The sequence below is a fragment of the Dromiciops gliroides genome, chromosome 4 (assembly GCF_019393635.1).
Source record: "Dromiciops gliroides isolate mDroGli1 chromosome 4, mDroGli1.pri, whole genome shotgun sequence".
NCBI classification, from domain to species: domain Eukaryota; kingdom Metazoa; phylum Chordata; class Mammalia; order Microbiotheria; family Microbiotheriidae; genus Dromiciops; species Dromiciops gliroides.
Window position 1 is genome coordinate 366846413 of NC_057864.1, and position 13630 is coordinate 366860042.

The 13630-nt window shown below is 42.6% G+C and overlaps 1 protein-coding gene across 19 annotated transcripts in view; it reads right to left on the reverse strand.

Annotated features, from left to right (window-relative positions):
• EPB41L2 (erythrocyte membrane protein band 4.1 like 2) overlaps positions 1 to 4615 on the reverse strand; it is a 275917-nt gene extending 271302 nt beyond the window's left edge. For 18 of the 19 annotated variants that reach the window (XM_044000778.1, XM_044000775.1, XM_044000773.1 and 15 more), the window contains exon 1: positions 4478 to 4590. The gene's annotated coding sequence lies outside the window, so the exon portion shown is untranslated. Of the gene's footprint in view, positions 1 to 4477 lie in introns of all 19 variants that reach the window. The other variant, XM_044000762.1, reaches the window with a different exon arrangement.
• Between the last annotated feature and the right edge of the window lie 9015 nt (positions 4616 to 13630).

Consider the following 13630-nt stretch of genomic DNA (forward strand, 5'->3'; position numbering starts at 1 on the left):
AAAGAAAATCTGCTCATGTTTTCCACTGTGGTGACAGAGCCCAAGTCAAACAATTAAAAAATACACAGTTCTTGGCTGTATGTAAGACAAAAACCTACATTCCTTAAGCTTTGTAGACCAATTTTCATTCAGCCCACTGAACAGAATGTCACAGATGCACACTCTGTAGCTTTCAAGCCACAGTAACAGGATAGCAGTGATTTAAAGGGGAACCTGGTGTTACCCATAACGACACGCAATATTACTAATTACAGAGTGATTTTACCAATAAATATTTTGGTTAGGGACTGCTTTGTCATCACTGTACGCAAGTATTTTTACTTGAAAGCAAGTGGTTGGGCAGTACACGTAGACATGATTCTGGTTTTTAAAAATCTATTTTTATATTCTGGTAACTGGGTAGTTCTCTGAACTCTTTTTTCTTGAGAGCTGGTAATTTGGAAACAGCAAACCACAAGAATGTGAAAATGCAAAAGACCAAGCCACCCTCATGTCCGGAAGCTGGGTCAAAACTACCATGAAAACCTTGTCTTATCTTCCCATGTAGTGGATCCATATGTAATCAGTCACATATGACTGGGAGAGTCATTCAATATTCTTCTCCAACTCCAGATCTAAAAGCAGCAACTATTCATGGGGATGAGAGTCTATTGATAATGTCATTGAAGGTGTGTGTGTGTGTGTGTGTACATATACACATACATATATACATGTACCTATATATACACACCTGTCTATACATCTATGCATACACATAAACATATAGCTACATAGATATGTATATTTTAGATAGATAGACAGACCATTATATCTTTAGGCAGCAATAGATTTTATATGAACTAGCTTTCACTTTGCTGAAATTCTCTCTTTAAAAGAGGCTATGTTCCCACTCTCCCTGTTGGTACTTTTAATCTTTTAAAACTAGCCTCACATCTAACATAGATCTCAGAAGTTGTCTAAGGCTGGTTCCCCACCAGGACATTTTCCATTGAAAGTCTTTGCACACAGCGCCCTAACTACCAAGACTAGAGGTGAAGATTAAAGCACCATTATGTCTAGGTCGTTCTTAAAAAAGGGATGTTTTAGAAAGGAAAGAAACTGTCTTCCCCATTACTCTAAATGAGCAGTCTCTTGTTCTCTGCAGTCCTTCTGCACACAAGACCACTACTGACTTCAGTGGGAAATCTGCCCAAGAAGTGACTGTGAGACTGGGTAGGATTAAATTAGTCCTAAATCCATGCCATTGTTCCAAGGTATTACAACATACACAGCTCTCTAATCGGCTCAAAAGAGTGACTGAGAATAGATATCAGAGATTTGGGGGTGGGGTCTCAAGTTGGAATATAGGACCAAAGCAGGGACAGGTGACAGTCCAGATATTCAAGTTGGTGTCAAACTTAAGAGCCTGATTGATGTGCTTGGTTGGCCCTTATCACAATTCAAGATTGCATTGCAATTCAGCCCCACCAGTAGCCCAAACAGCAGTCTAGTGATTTTGCCCAGAGAATAGCCTGAAAGGGGAAACTGAATAGGATCAAGCAGTATTAGTTTCTCTGGAGAATTTTTAAGTCTTAGAACTCTGATGTACAGAAATCGACTCAGTTTCCCCTCCTGTGACAAATTCACAAAGGACTGCTCTGGAATACAAGTACTGTTTCTTGACAATTCTTAGAATAAAATGGAGACACAGAAAGCAAAATGAAAAGGAAGGACTTTAGGAAAAATGAAGGCCAAAAAAAAAAAGAGAAAGAAAGGAAAACAAAAGAAAATGGATTTAGGTAAGCAAGAAAAAAAGGTCAGAAGAGTTCAAGTAGCATGAGAGATAGAGATAGAGGGAGTGAAGAGAGAATAAATGAGGGAGGAGAAAGAGGAAAGAGGGAAAGAAAAGACAAGGAAAGGATAGAAAAGAGGGAATACAGGACAAAAACAGGAGAAAGAGAAAGAGGGAGACAGAGAGTGACAGAGACAGAAAGACCTTTACACTTTCCACAATGCTTAAAGTTAAAATAAATAAATAAAAGTTAGTTTGGGACTCTGGAGACCATGCAGCCCAATCCACTCATTTCACACATGAGGTTTAATAACTGCCCAAGGTCACAAAGCCAGTTTTATGATAAAACAGGGACTAGAACTCAGGTTTCCCAAAAAAGAGAAGCTGGTGCAATGGGAAAATCAACAGATGGGGGGAAAGGACCTATACATATACTCTTCAAGCTCATTCCCTTTTCCAATAGAAGTGCTGCTGAAAACTAGGAAAAGAACTTATGATTGTTGTTAATACAAATAATGAAATCTTTAAAGTTCCACACTCATGACAGTCCCCCAAATAATGTTAACACTCTGTGCAAGAGCTCTTCTAACTTAAACCAAAAAAATCTGACCTCAAGAGCAGGTCAGGAGCCTTGGGAAGCATAATGATTTATGCCCCACCACAGTCAAACATCCCTGCTATTGGGAAAGCAAGGAGAGCTGGGAACAGCATTTTTCCAACTTGGCATCCTGGATTACTAGACTGAGAGTAACCCACGAGTGCTCAGGCTGGAATGAGACTGCCTTAAGCACCTGAAAACTGAACAGAAGAAATCTAAGTAATTTTATTAGCATTTAGATTATTGAGAAAAATGTAGAGTCAATAAGGAAAGCACCTCATTAAGAAACTGAGTCCCAGAGAGAGTGTAATGTGCCTAAAGTTCGGTGGTAGAATGAGGATCTGAATCCAGCTCTTCTCACCCCAAATACAGAAAACACTAATTGACTCAACTTTGGAATTTCTATTGGATTACCCCCAGTCCTGACCTTCCTACATCTTTCTTGCTTTTACCTTTAAAAAAAACTTGCTGCTAACCCTTTCACTACCCCCAAAGGAGTCTTCCTTCCTTCCTTCCTTTCTCTCTCTCTCTCTCTCTCTCTCTCTCTCTCTCTCTCTCTCTCTCTCTCTCTCTCTCTCTCTCTCTCTCTCTCTGTGTCAGTCTCTGTGTCTTTCTCTCTCTCATTTCTTTCTAGGATGGGAAAGGTTGAAAGACAGAAAACTTATTTCTTTTAAATATGTTCCTTTCTTCATCAGCTCTCTCCCTGGCTTCTTCCACTCTCCATCCAAGGGCTGTGGTGGGGCAAGAAACCCGGGGTGTGCCTTAGGTGAGGTACGGTTGAATCTGAGTCTGTAAACGACTTCTCCCCTGGGAGGCAGGGTCTGCCCTCTGCCTAGTAAGCCAGGTGGGGACTTGAGTGCAGGGTGGCAGCTGCTGCTGCGGCTGGCTCTGCAGCTTTTCTCCTTTTTCTCCCCTGTGACTCCCCTGGGCACAAGCCTTAGGAGGCCCTCCTCCTTACACACACACACACACACACACACACACACACACACACACACACACACACACACTCACACTCACATTCACATTCACACTCACACACATATGTGTACACCCCATTATACACACAAGAACCCCTCTCTTTTCACAAACACACAAGAGACCCCCTCCTTGCATATATACACACTCACACACGCACTCATACACATATGTGTACACACAAGAACCCATCTCTTTGCACATACACACAAGAGTCCCCTTCCTTGCACATACACATACAAACACAAGAGCTCCCCTCCTTGCATACTCGTACATGAGCACGCGCGCACACACATACTCCCACACAGCAGGGATTACATATCTGGAAGGGGGCTCTTGTGTGGGTTATATGTGTGCGCGTGCAAAGAGAAGGGGGCTCTTGTGTATACAGTCTGAGCTGCACAGGGAGGTTTTTTTTTTCTTTTTGGGGGCGGGGGGAAGGAGAAGAGAAGCGTTGCAAGAAGATCCAGACACAGACGCTATTCTTTGCCAAGGCAGAGGGCAAAGGAGGTAAGTTTCCCCTCCAAAAGAGGGAGGAAAAAAAAGGACAAAAAATGCGCACACACACAAAATGAGATCAAGTTGCTGGCTGGCCGAGCTGGAGGCGCTGAAGCCCAGAGGCTGGAGCGCGGCAGCGCTGGGGGGCCGAGCTCGCGCCCCCCGCCCCCGCCGGACCCGACCGGCGGGGCTAGGGCACAGCGCGTGTGCTCCTCCTCCTCCTTCTCAGTCCCCTCCAGGACCCCGGGGTGCCGCACGGACCCCCGCCGGGGCCCCGGCCCCCATGCCCGCCGCGCGCGCCTAGCCGCCCCCGGGCTCCAGCAAGCGCGGCTCCAGCCCCCTCTGGAGGCTCCGGAGGAGGAGGCAAAGAGGGAGGGAGGAAGAGGAGCCGCAGCGGAGAAGGGAAGCGGGGGGCGGCTCCGGCCTGGAGCAACAGGGCTCGCAGAACATCCCCCCAGCCCGCCCGCCCGTCCCTCCCTCCGCCCCCGCGAGGGGACCGTCCGGCCGCCGCCGCTTCCTGCCCGCGATCCCTTTCCCAGTCGCAGCCCGAGGAGAAATCAGAGCCTCCCCAGCGAGCCGAGCCACGAGTCGGCCCCGGCGCCGGCTCCTTCCCTCCTTTCCCGGCCGCTTACCCCGCACGATGCCCACCGGCAGCTGGCTCAGTTCCTGCGCCCCGCGTCGCCAGCCTCCGCAGCAGCCTCCTCTTCTTCCTCCCCTTCCTCCTTCTCCTCCTCCTCCTCCTCTCTCCCTCCCTCCCGCAGGTTTCAAATTGAAATTCCCTGGCTGGAGCCGTCAGAAGAGTCCGCGCTTCGGCCCCGCCCTCCAAAAAAGCCCCGCCCCCTGCAGCGGAAACCCCTCCCGCTCCCCCACCGCCAACCCCTCCAGGACACGCCACTGGCACGGAAACCCCCATAAAGGCTGAGCCCTGGGATGGGGTGCAGTCCCTCCTCCGCAACCTCGCTCCCGTCTGCACAAACCACTAGTCATCTTGGTTCGAGTCTCTGGGATGCCAAGACAGAAACTTTTTTCTTTTCCTGTTGCAAAAATCGTAGGGTTCCTAGAACCAAAAAGGACCTTAGAATCAGTCAATCTCCTACTCACTTTACAGATGAGGAAACTGAGGCTCAGAAGGGAATTGAGAAATTCAGAATTTGAATCCAAGTCTCAGGGTACCAAAACGAGTATTCTTTCCAGTGTACTACAACTCCCTCTGATGCTCTCTTTTATGGGATACTCCCTTCTGGCTTTTTAAATTGCCCTTTATTTAATTCTTCATCCTTCGAGAACTTGGCTTCCCAGAGAAAGAGTTATCATCTCTGTGCAAATGATTCCCATTTCTATATTATGCAGCCAGATTCTCTCCTGAGCCGTAGTTCCACATCTCAAACTGGATATCCCAAACAGAACTCATTATCCCCCCTCCTTCCCAATTACTGTTGGGAGGGCACCATCAACCTTCCAATCACTCAGGGGGCATTGCAAACCACAGAGTCGTCACTCTTCACTCTCACCCCATGAATCTAATCTAGTTGTCCAATCTTGTTCCTACCTTCACAACATTTCTCCTATATGTCACCTCTCTACTCACACAGCCACCTATTTCCTTCTTGCCCTATCCCTAACCCTAATGCTATCCCAGCCTTCTAATCGGTCTTCCATCCATCCTCTCATCAGCCACTAATGTGACTTCCCTAACCATATAATGTTCATCTTCGATAAACTCCAGTTGTCCCCTCTTGCTTCTAGGATCAAATATGATGTCCTCTGTTTAACATTTAAAGCCTATGATTACCTGACCTTCTTGCTTTTCCAGTCTTTTTACACTTTTGTTGTCATTTGGGATTTTCTTGGCAAAGATATTGGAATGATTTGTTATTCTCTTCTCCACCTTGTTTTACAGATGAGGAAACTGAGGCAAACAAGGTTAATTGACTTGCCTAGGGTCACACATCTAGTAAGTGTCTGAGGATACCTTTGAACTCAGGCAAATGAGTCTTCCTGAATCCAGACCCAGCACTCTAACCACTGGTCATGCACTGTACTTACTTACTCCTTGTGCAATACAACTACACTGGCCCTACCTGCTATTCTCAACTGACACTCCATTTCTTTGTCTTCATGAATTTGCTCTGACTAGCTGTCCTCCAAGCCTGGGATACTCTCCTCTTCACCTCCATTTCTTGGAGTCCTCCAGGCTTCCTTCAAGACTCAGCTTAAATGCCACCTTCCACAGAAGGCTTTTCCAGTTGCTAGTACCCTACTCTCTGAAATTACCTTCAATCCCCCCATTTGAATGTGAACTACTTGAAGTCAGGGAATATCGTTTCGGTTTTGTAACCTGAATCCTGAACAGAACACAGTAATCACTTAATGTTTGGGGACCAACTGCTTCCTTCGGATTACTATCTCATCTCAGTATAGTGGGAAAAATAGTGGACCTGGAGATGAGAGAGAGCCTTCAAGTCACAAAGACCTAGGTTCAAACCCTACCTTAAATGCTCAATAATTCTATAACCTAGTTGTAAGATTGTCTTAGCTTCAGTTTCTTCATTTGTAAATTGGAGATAATAATAGCATCTGCTTTGCAAACTTTGAAGTGCTTTTACTATTATCCAGTGACCCTGGCTAAGTCTCTTATTCTCAGTGTTCTCCTCTGTAAAATAAAGGTTTGGACTAGATGATCTCAAAGGTTTCTTCTAGATCCAAATCTTCTGACCCTTCACTATCAAAAACATCATAGAAATTTTACTACCGCCTATCTGTTCTTTCCTGTCCTACTCCTTATGGAGTTTACTCCTTTTCCTCTTCCAATATAGTTTCCAAACACTTAACTCTGATTAAAACTTACCTCTGATAAGGTCTTCCCTTAACCAAAAATTTTGTGGGGTTTCCCTCAGCCAAAGTCAAAGACTCTTTTCTTTCCTAACCTTGACCTTTCTCCAAATTAATACCATATTGGTATCCCAACGACATCAAAGAAAAGGGAAAAGGATTCATTTGTACAAAAATATTTATAGCAGCTCTTTTCTGGCGACAAAGAATTGGAAATTAAAAGGAATGCCCATCAATTGGGGAAGAGCTGGACAAGTTGTGGTATATGATTGTGGAATGGAATACTATTATGCTATAAGAAATTACCAGGATGATGGTTTTAGAAAAACCTGGGAAGACTTATATGAATTCACGCAAAATGAAGTGAGCAGAGCCAAAAGAACATTATACACAGCAATAGCACTGTTGTAAGGATTATCAACTGTGAAAGACTTAGCTACTCTGATCAAGACAACAATCCAAGACAATTCTAAAGAAGCCATGATAAAAAATGCTGTTCACATCCAGAGAGAGAACCGATGAACTCTGAATGCAGATTGAAGCATGCCTTTTAAAACTTTCTTTATCTTTATTTTTTGTCTGTGTTTTGCAACATAGCTAATATGGAAATATGTTTTGCATGATTTCACATGTGTAACTGATATCAAATTGCTTGCCTTCTTAAGAAGAGGGGAGGGGAAAGGGGAAGGGAGGGAGGGAAAGAATTTGGAACTTAATTGAAAAAATATTATTGTTAAAAAAATTTCCATGTAATTGGAAAATCTTTAATGTAATAAATAAAATATATTTTAAATTTAAAAAACCCAAGTCAACACCATATACTTTTCTCCTCCTTGATGTTCCTCCTAATCTGGCCATTAATTTTAATCATTGTTTTGTCCTCTGACCTTTCTGACTGCTTTCCATTTTTATTTTGGGGCTAGTTGTCTTCCCTTTAATTCTTTCCATGTATTGAATCTGCCTGTGATTTCTTTCTCTTCCTTTGATAAGTACTCAGAATGAACATTCATTCACTCCTTACTTTGACTGTCATCTAATATGGAAGGCTTTCAAACCTATCTGTCCATGATTAATTTCTCCCCCATTATCCATATCAGTTTGATTTCATAACTGGGGTTGTTTTCTTCATCATGTCCACCTTATCACTTGACACACCTGGACTATTATAATACACTCCTTGAAGGACTTCCTGCCTCTCGACCCTTCTCCCTCAGATCTCTACTGCCTACTACCTCCAGATTAAACTTCCTAATATACCAGTTAAATCATCAATCTTCTTCATAAACCTCCAATGGCTCCCCATTATTGGCAGGACAAAGTTAAAACTCTGTAGTCTGACTCAAAAAAGACCCTTAAAAATCTAGTTTCAGGGGCAGCTAGGTGGCGCAGTGGATAGAGCACTGGCCCTGGAGTCAGGAGTACCTGAGTTCAAATCCGGCCTCAGACACTTGACACTTACTAGCTATGTGATCCTGGGCAAGTCACTTAACCCCAATTGCCTCACTTAAAAAAAAAAAATCTAGTTGCAGAGGGCAGCTAGGTGGTACAGTGGATAGAGCACTGGCCCTGGATTCAGGAGGACCTGAGTTCAAATCCAACCTCAGAGACTTGACACTTAGTAGTTGTGTGACCCTGGGCAAGTCACTTAACCCTCATTGCCCCACAAAAAAAAAAAAAAAATCTAGTTGCAACCTAATGTCAGCCTTATTTCACAATGTCCTCTACAAGAGCCTTATTCTTACCAACCTATTGTATTTCCTAGCATCCACACCTCTTTTTTCTGACCTTGCCTTCAGCCTGGAATGCTCTCTTCCTCTTCTCTATCTATCCAAATCCTACCGATCCTTCTAGACTCGGGTCAGTCCCCATTATCTACAAGACCTTCCACCGTCTGGTTCATATCTACTCACCTGATATTCATGACTTTGGCTGTCTTCAGGCTGGGGCTGGTGGAGGGGGGAGAGGAGGAGGAAAGATCAAATTAATTAAGCTTTTCAAAGCACTTTCCTCAAAATAACCCAATGACTATAGCAGTTACAAGTATTAGTACTCCCATTTTAAAGGAAGTGACAGGATCAAATAGTTGTCCACAGTTGCAGAATTTGTGTCAATGTCATAATCAGGATTCAAACCTAGGTCTTTGGACTCCCATTCTAGTGTTTCCACTTCTCCCCCAGTCCCTATGCCTAAGGTCCTGCCTAGCATGATGAAGGAGAAAGAAGTAGGAGTTCTGTCCTAAACTGTGTGGTTCAGCTTGTTCCTATCCAGGGTAATGGGAATAGTAACTATTATTTCAACCCTCTTTACAAAGCATGCCCTCTTTACAGCTCTGACCTTACTGCTCCTCATGCCTCCCTTCTGTAATATGCTTAATGACCTCAGCTTCCCTTCTGTGTAATGCTCTACCGGACAACTAACTGGTTGTATCTGCTTCTTCCCTCTCCTCACTCTATCAAAGCCTACTTGGCCTGACCCTGAATCTTGAGTGAAAGGAAAATGTAGGTTGAATTCAGCCAGAAGCAAGATAGTGGGGAAAAATATTAAAAGTATCAAAACTCTAGAACCAAGGACCAAAAGAGGAAATCTACAATGTTTTGTTTTCACCAAAAATCTCAGGGGTTGTGGAAAAGGATAACTTCTCATCTCCTTCCTCTCAAAGCATCAGCTTTTCCTGTGAATCCTGGGGGGTTGCTCTGTTTATTTCTCAAGAAAATGATTTATCTCAAAGTACTGTCCTTTCTGACCCCTTCTCCTACCTTCTCACTATCCCCTGGAGTCTTTCTCTTTTTTTCTGTCCCCCGATAAATCTATTTGAAGAGTTCTAAGGCCTACTGAACAACTAACTGGTTTTATTATCTTCTCCCTGAAGCCGTGCCCAGGCCAAAGTCCCCATAAGGACTTGGGTTCATAAAAAGCCAGAGGCCACTCTGAGTTGGAGAACATCTGCTCAGGGAACTTACCAAAAAATCAATATCCTTACACCCATGCCTCCATCCTTGTGTACACTAAGATAGCCTATATAGATTCACCCCTCCGTCAATTCCCCAATCTCTCTCTGTATATTACCTCACCCTCCTTCTGCCCACCACACTTCCATTCCCAGCCTATCCGCTCCCACAGAGTCCCCCATCTAATAATATGCACAATTATTCATTGACCTTATGAAAGCAAATGATGTCTTCCATGAGCTATTACTTAAAACAACTATTAAGTAGACTTGACTGCTTGAACCTTAACACTGAGAAGTTAATGTAATATATCTCACATATTACTTTTCTCTAAGCTACCCTACGAAACATAAAAATGAAGTGTGATATAGAAACCAGAATATTGATCTATTATTCAGGAAATCTAGTCTAGTCTGTGCTCTATCTCTTCTTGCTTGCTGTGAGACCATCAGCCAGTCATTTAATCTCTCAATATCTCCATTTTTTCATTTGCAAAATGGGGTTAGAGGGTTGGGGTAGACTAAGTAATCTCTAAATTCTCTTCTAATTCTAACAGTTTCTGAGGCGATATTGTAGGTCTAAATTTTATCCTCTGTTTGTAGAGGAGGAAATTAAGTCTCAAAAAATGATTTTTTTTAAGGTCTTAGGGTATGTTACTGTGTGTTCCTGGCAGATCTGGATTAAAATCCAGGTGTTCAGGGCAGCTAGATGGCGCAGTGGTTAAAGCACCAGCCCTGGATTCAGGAGGACCTGAGTTCAAATCTGGCCTCAGACACTTGACACTTACTAGCTGTGTGACCGTGGGCAAGTCACTTAACCCCAATTGCCTCACTAAAAAAAAAAAAAAATCCAGGTGTTCTATGTATGACTCTAATGCCCTTTCCACTCCTCTATTCTGTCTTTTTATCATAATCAGCCAGTCAAAAAAAAGTGCTTCCTGGGGCAGCTAGGTGGTACAGTGGATAAAGCACCAGCCCTGGATTCAGGAGGACCTGAGTTCATATCTGGCCTCAGACATTTGACACTGCTGTGTGACCTTGGGCAAGTCACTTAAGCCTCATTGTCCCACCCACCCCCAAAAGTGCTTTATTAATTGCCTACTCTGTCCCAGGCACTATACTAAGGGCCAAGGTCACAAATCCAAGAATGGGAGAGAGAATTGATGTTGTGCCATCCAGGCCATTCCCAGTGGAATCAAGGAGTATTGCCAAGGGACTATTGTAGGAAAAGCATTAAATTTGGAGTCAGGAGACGTGAGTTCAAATTTCAGCTACTAAACTTATTAACTTGTGAATTTGGGCAAATCACTTAACTTCTCTAGGCTTTAGTTCCCTCACCTGTAAAATGACAAGAATTGTATAAGATGATGGCTAAGGTCCCTTTCAACTGTAAAATGATATGGGTCCAATTTGATTCAAATATAAACAAGCAAATATTTATTAAGTACCTTGTATAATACAAGAAACAGTGTGCCCTGATGGATACAGAGTCAAGGGGGCCTACATTCAAGTCTTGCCTCTGATACACATCAATTGTGTGATCCTGGGCAAGTCAATTAACTTTTCCATGCTCTCTAAGACTGTTAAATGGCATAACAGTTAATATACATTGGTAGATGCAATTCCATCATTAGCATTCTTTACACTAATATGAAGAGGAACCAGAAAAGACTTTCTGTAGGATAATAGCAAGAAATGGAATGCCCACTTCAGAGAATAGAAAATAGGCCAGTTTGGCCAGAATGGAGAGTGCACAAAAGGGTGTGATGTGTAAGAGGCCTGGAACCAGATTGTGGAGGGCTTTAAATGCCAAGCTGAGCAGTTTATATTTCATCCTCGTGGCTATGAACTTCTAAGCTGGATAGTGACAGTCAGACTACTTTTTTAAGGAATATTATTTTGGCAGCAGTATGGGAGAGGTATTGGAAAGCAGAGAGACTGGATTCCAGGAAACCAATTAGGAGGCTGTTTCAGTAGTCTCTGCAAGAGGTCATGACAACCTGAATCTCTCTCCAGTGATCATGTGAATGGAGAGATGGCAATGGATGGAAGAGATGTTGTAGAGGTAGATATGGGAAATGAGACAGCATGAAAAAATAAAGGATGACTACAAGGTGAAAAATATTTGTCACTAGATGACTGGTGATATCCTCAACAGATATTAGAAAGTTAGAAGGAAGGTTGGTTTAAAGGTGAAGATAACAAATTATGTTTCAGTTGGATATTTGGGGATAACTAGGAGGCTGGAAACAGCTGTCATTCAGAAAAAAGGATTATTGTTAGATTTCAGATTTTAGAATCATCTGCATAACGATAATTGAACTCATGGGAGCTGATAACATCATCAAGAGAAAGATTATAGAGATAAGAAAAGGACCCAGGGTCTAGACTTAAAAAAAAAAACACTCAAAGTAAGGGGAACAGAAATAGACAGAAATGCATTAAAGGAACCTAAGAAATGTTCAGACAGGAGAGAGCTATTTCACAAATATCTAACAAATAGAGGGTAGCCAATAGGTTGCCAATTGCCAAATGCTGGAAAAAGATTTTTAAAAGATGATGGCTGTGAAAAAAAATTAGTATATTGGAGAGAACAGTTCAAGTTGAATTACCATTAAAAAAGATCCAAAGCCATAGGACCATTTAGAGGTAGAAGAAATCTTAGAACCCATCTGGTTCAAACCCCATTCTATGAGGAATTGAGAAGAGAACAGGAATAAAGAAAGCAGAGACATGAGTGTTGACATGTTTATTCTTTCTCTTTCTCTCTCTCTCTCTGTGTCTGTCTCTGTCTGTCTGTTTCTCTCTGTGTGTCTGTCTGTCTGTCTGTCTGTCTGTCTCTCTCTCTCTCTCTCCCTGCCATTAAAAGGAAAAAAGATGGAAAACACGATGACATTCTTGAATTAATTGACACAATGGCATTCTTGAATTAATTGATAGGAGAGACTGAAGATTAGAGAGAGAGGGAATAATAGAAGAAGCAAGCTCCAGGAAGAGACAGGAGGGAATGGAATCAAGGGTAGAAATAAAGATGTCCATGCTAGGGGCAGCTAAGGGGCGCAATGGATAGAGCACTGGCCCTGGATTCAGGAAGACCTGAGTTCAATTCCGGCCTCAGACACTTGACATTTACTAGCTGTGTGACCTTGGGCAAGTCACTTAACCCTCATTGCCCCACAAGAAAAATCATAAAAATAAAAAATAAAAAAACAAAGATGTCCATGCTGAGAAGTGACCTCTCTTCATCAGAAATTTGAGCAAAGAAGGACAGAAAAGAAAATGAAGTCAATGTGCTTAAAGGAATACAAAGGATGAAGACAAAGCTTATAACAGATGGCCTCTATTTTTTCATATAGTAGAAGGTGATTTCCTTTGGTAATTACTTTTAGGACATAACAAGTAACCTATCAAATAACTTCCATCTATCCTTCTCCATTATTTCCTTATCTTCACCCATGCACAAGTCTCCCCTTTGCTTTCCTCAGACAAAGGTCTCATAATTCAATTATATAAAAAAAACTTTGTAAAATCTATAATATGAGTCATTCCCCAATTAATAAACAGTCAAAGGATATGAGCAGGCAGTTTTCAGATGAAGAAATCAAAACAATTTGTGGTTATACAAAATAGGCTCGAAATAATATTTTTTTTAGTGAGGCAATTGGGGTTAAGTGACTTTCCCAGGGTCACACAGCTAGTAAGTGTCAAATGTCTGAGGCTGGATTTGAACTCAGGTCCTCCTGAATCCAGGGCCACTGTGCCACCTAGCTGCCCCTCAAAATCATTATTGATTAAAGAAATGCAAATTAAAACAACTTTGAGATATCATTTTAAACCTATCGGATTGACTAAAATGATTGAAAGGGGAAGCAACAAATGTTGAGGAGATGTGGAAAAACTGGGACACTAAGTTATTGTTGGTGGAATTGTGAACTAATCCAACCATTTTGAAGAGCGATCTGGAGTTATACCCAAAAGAGTTATTAACTGCTTATATACTTTCACC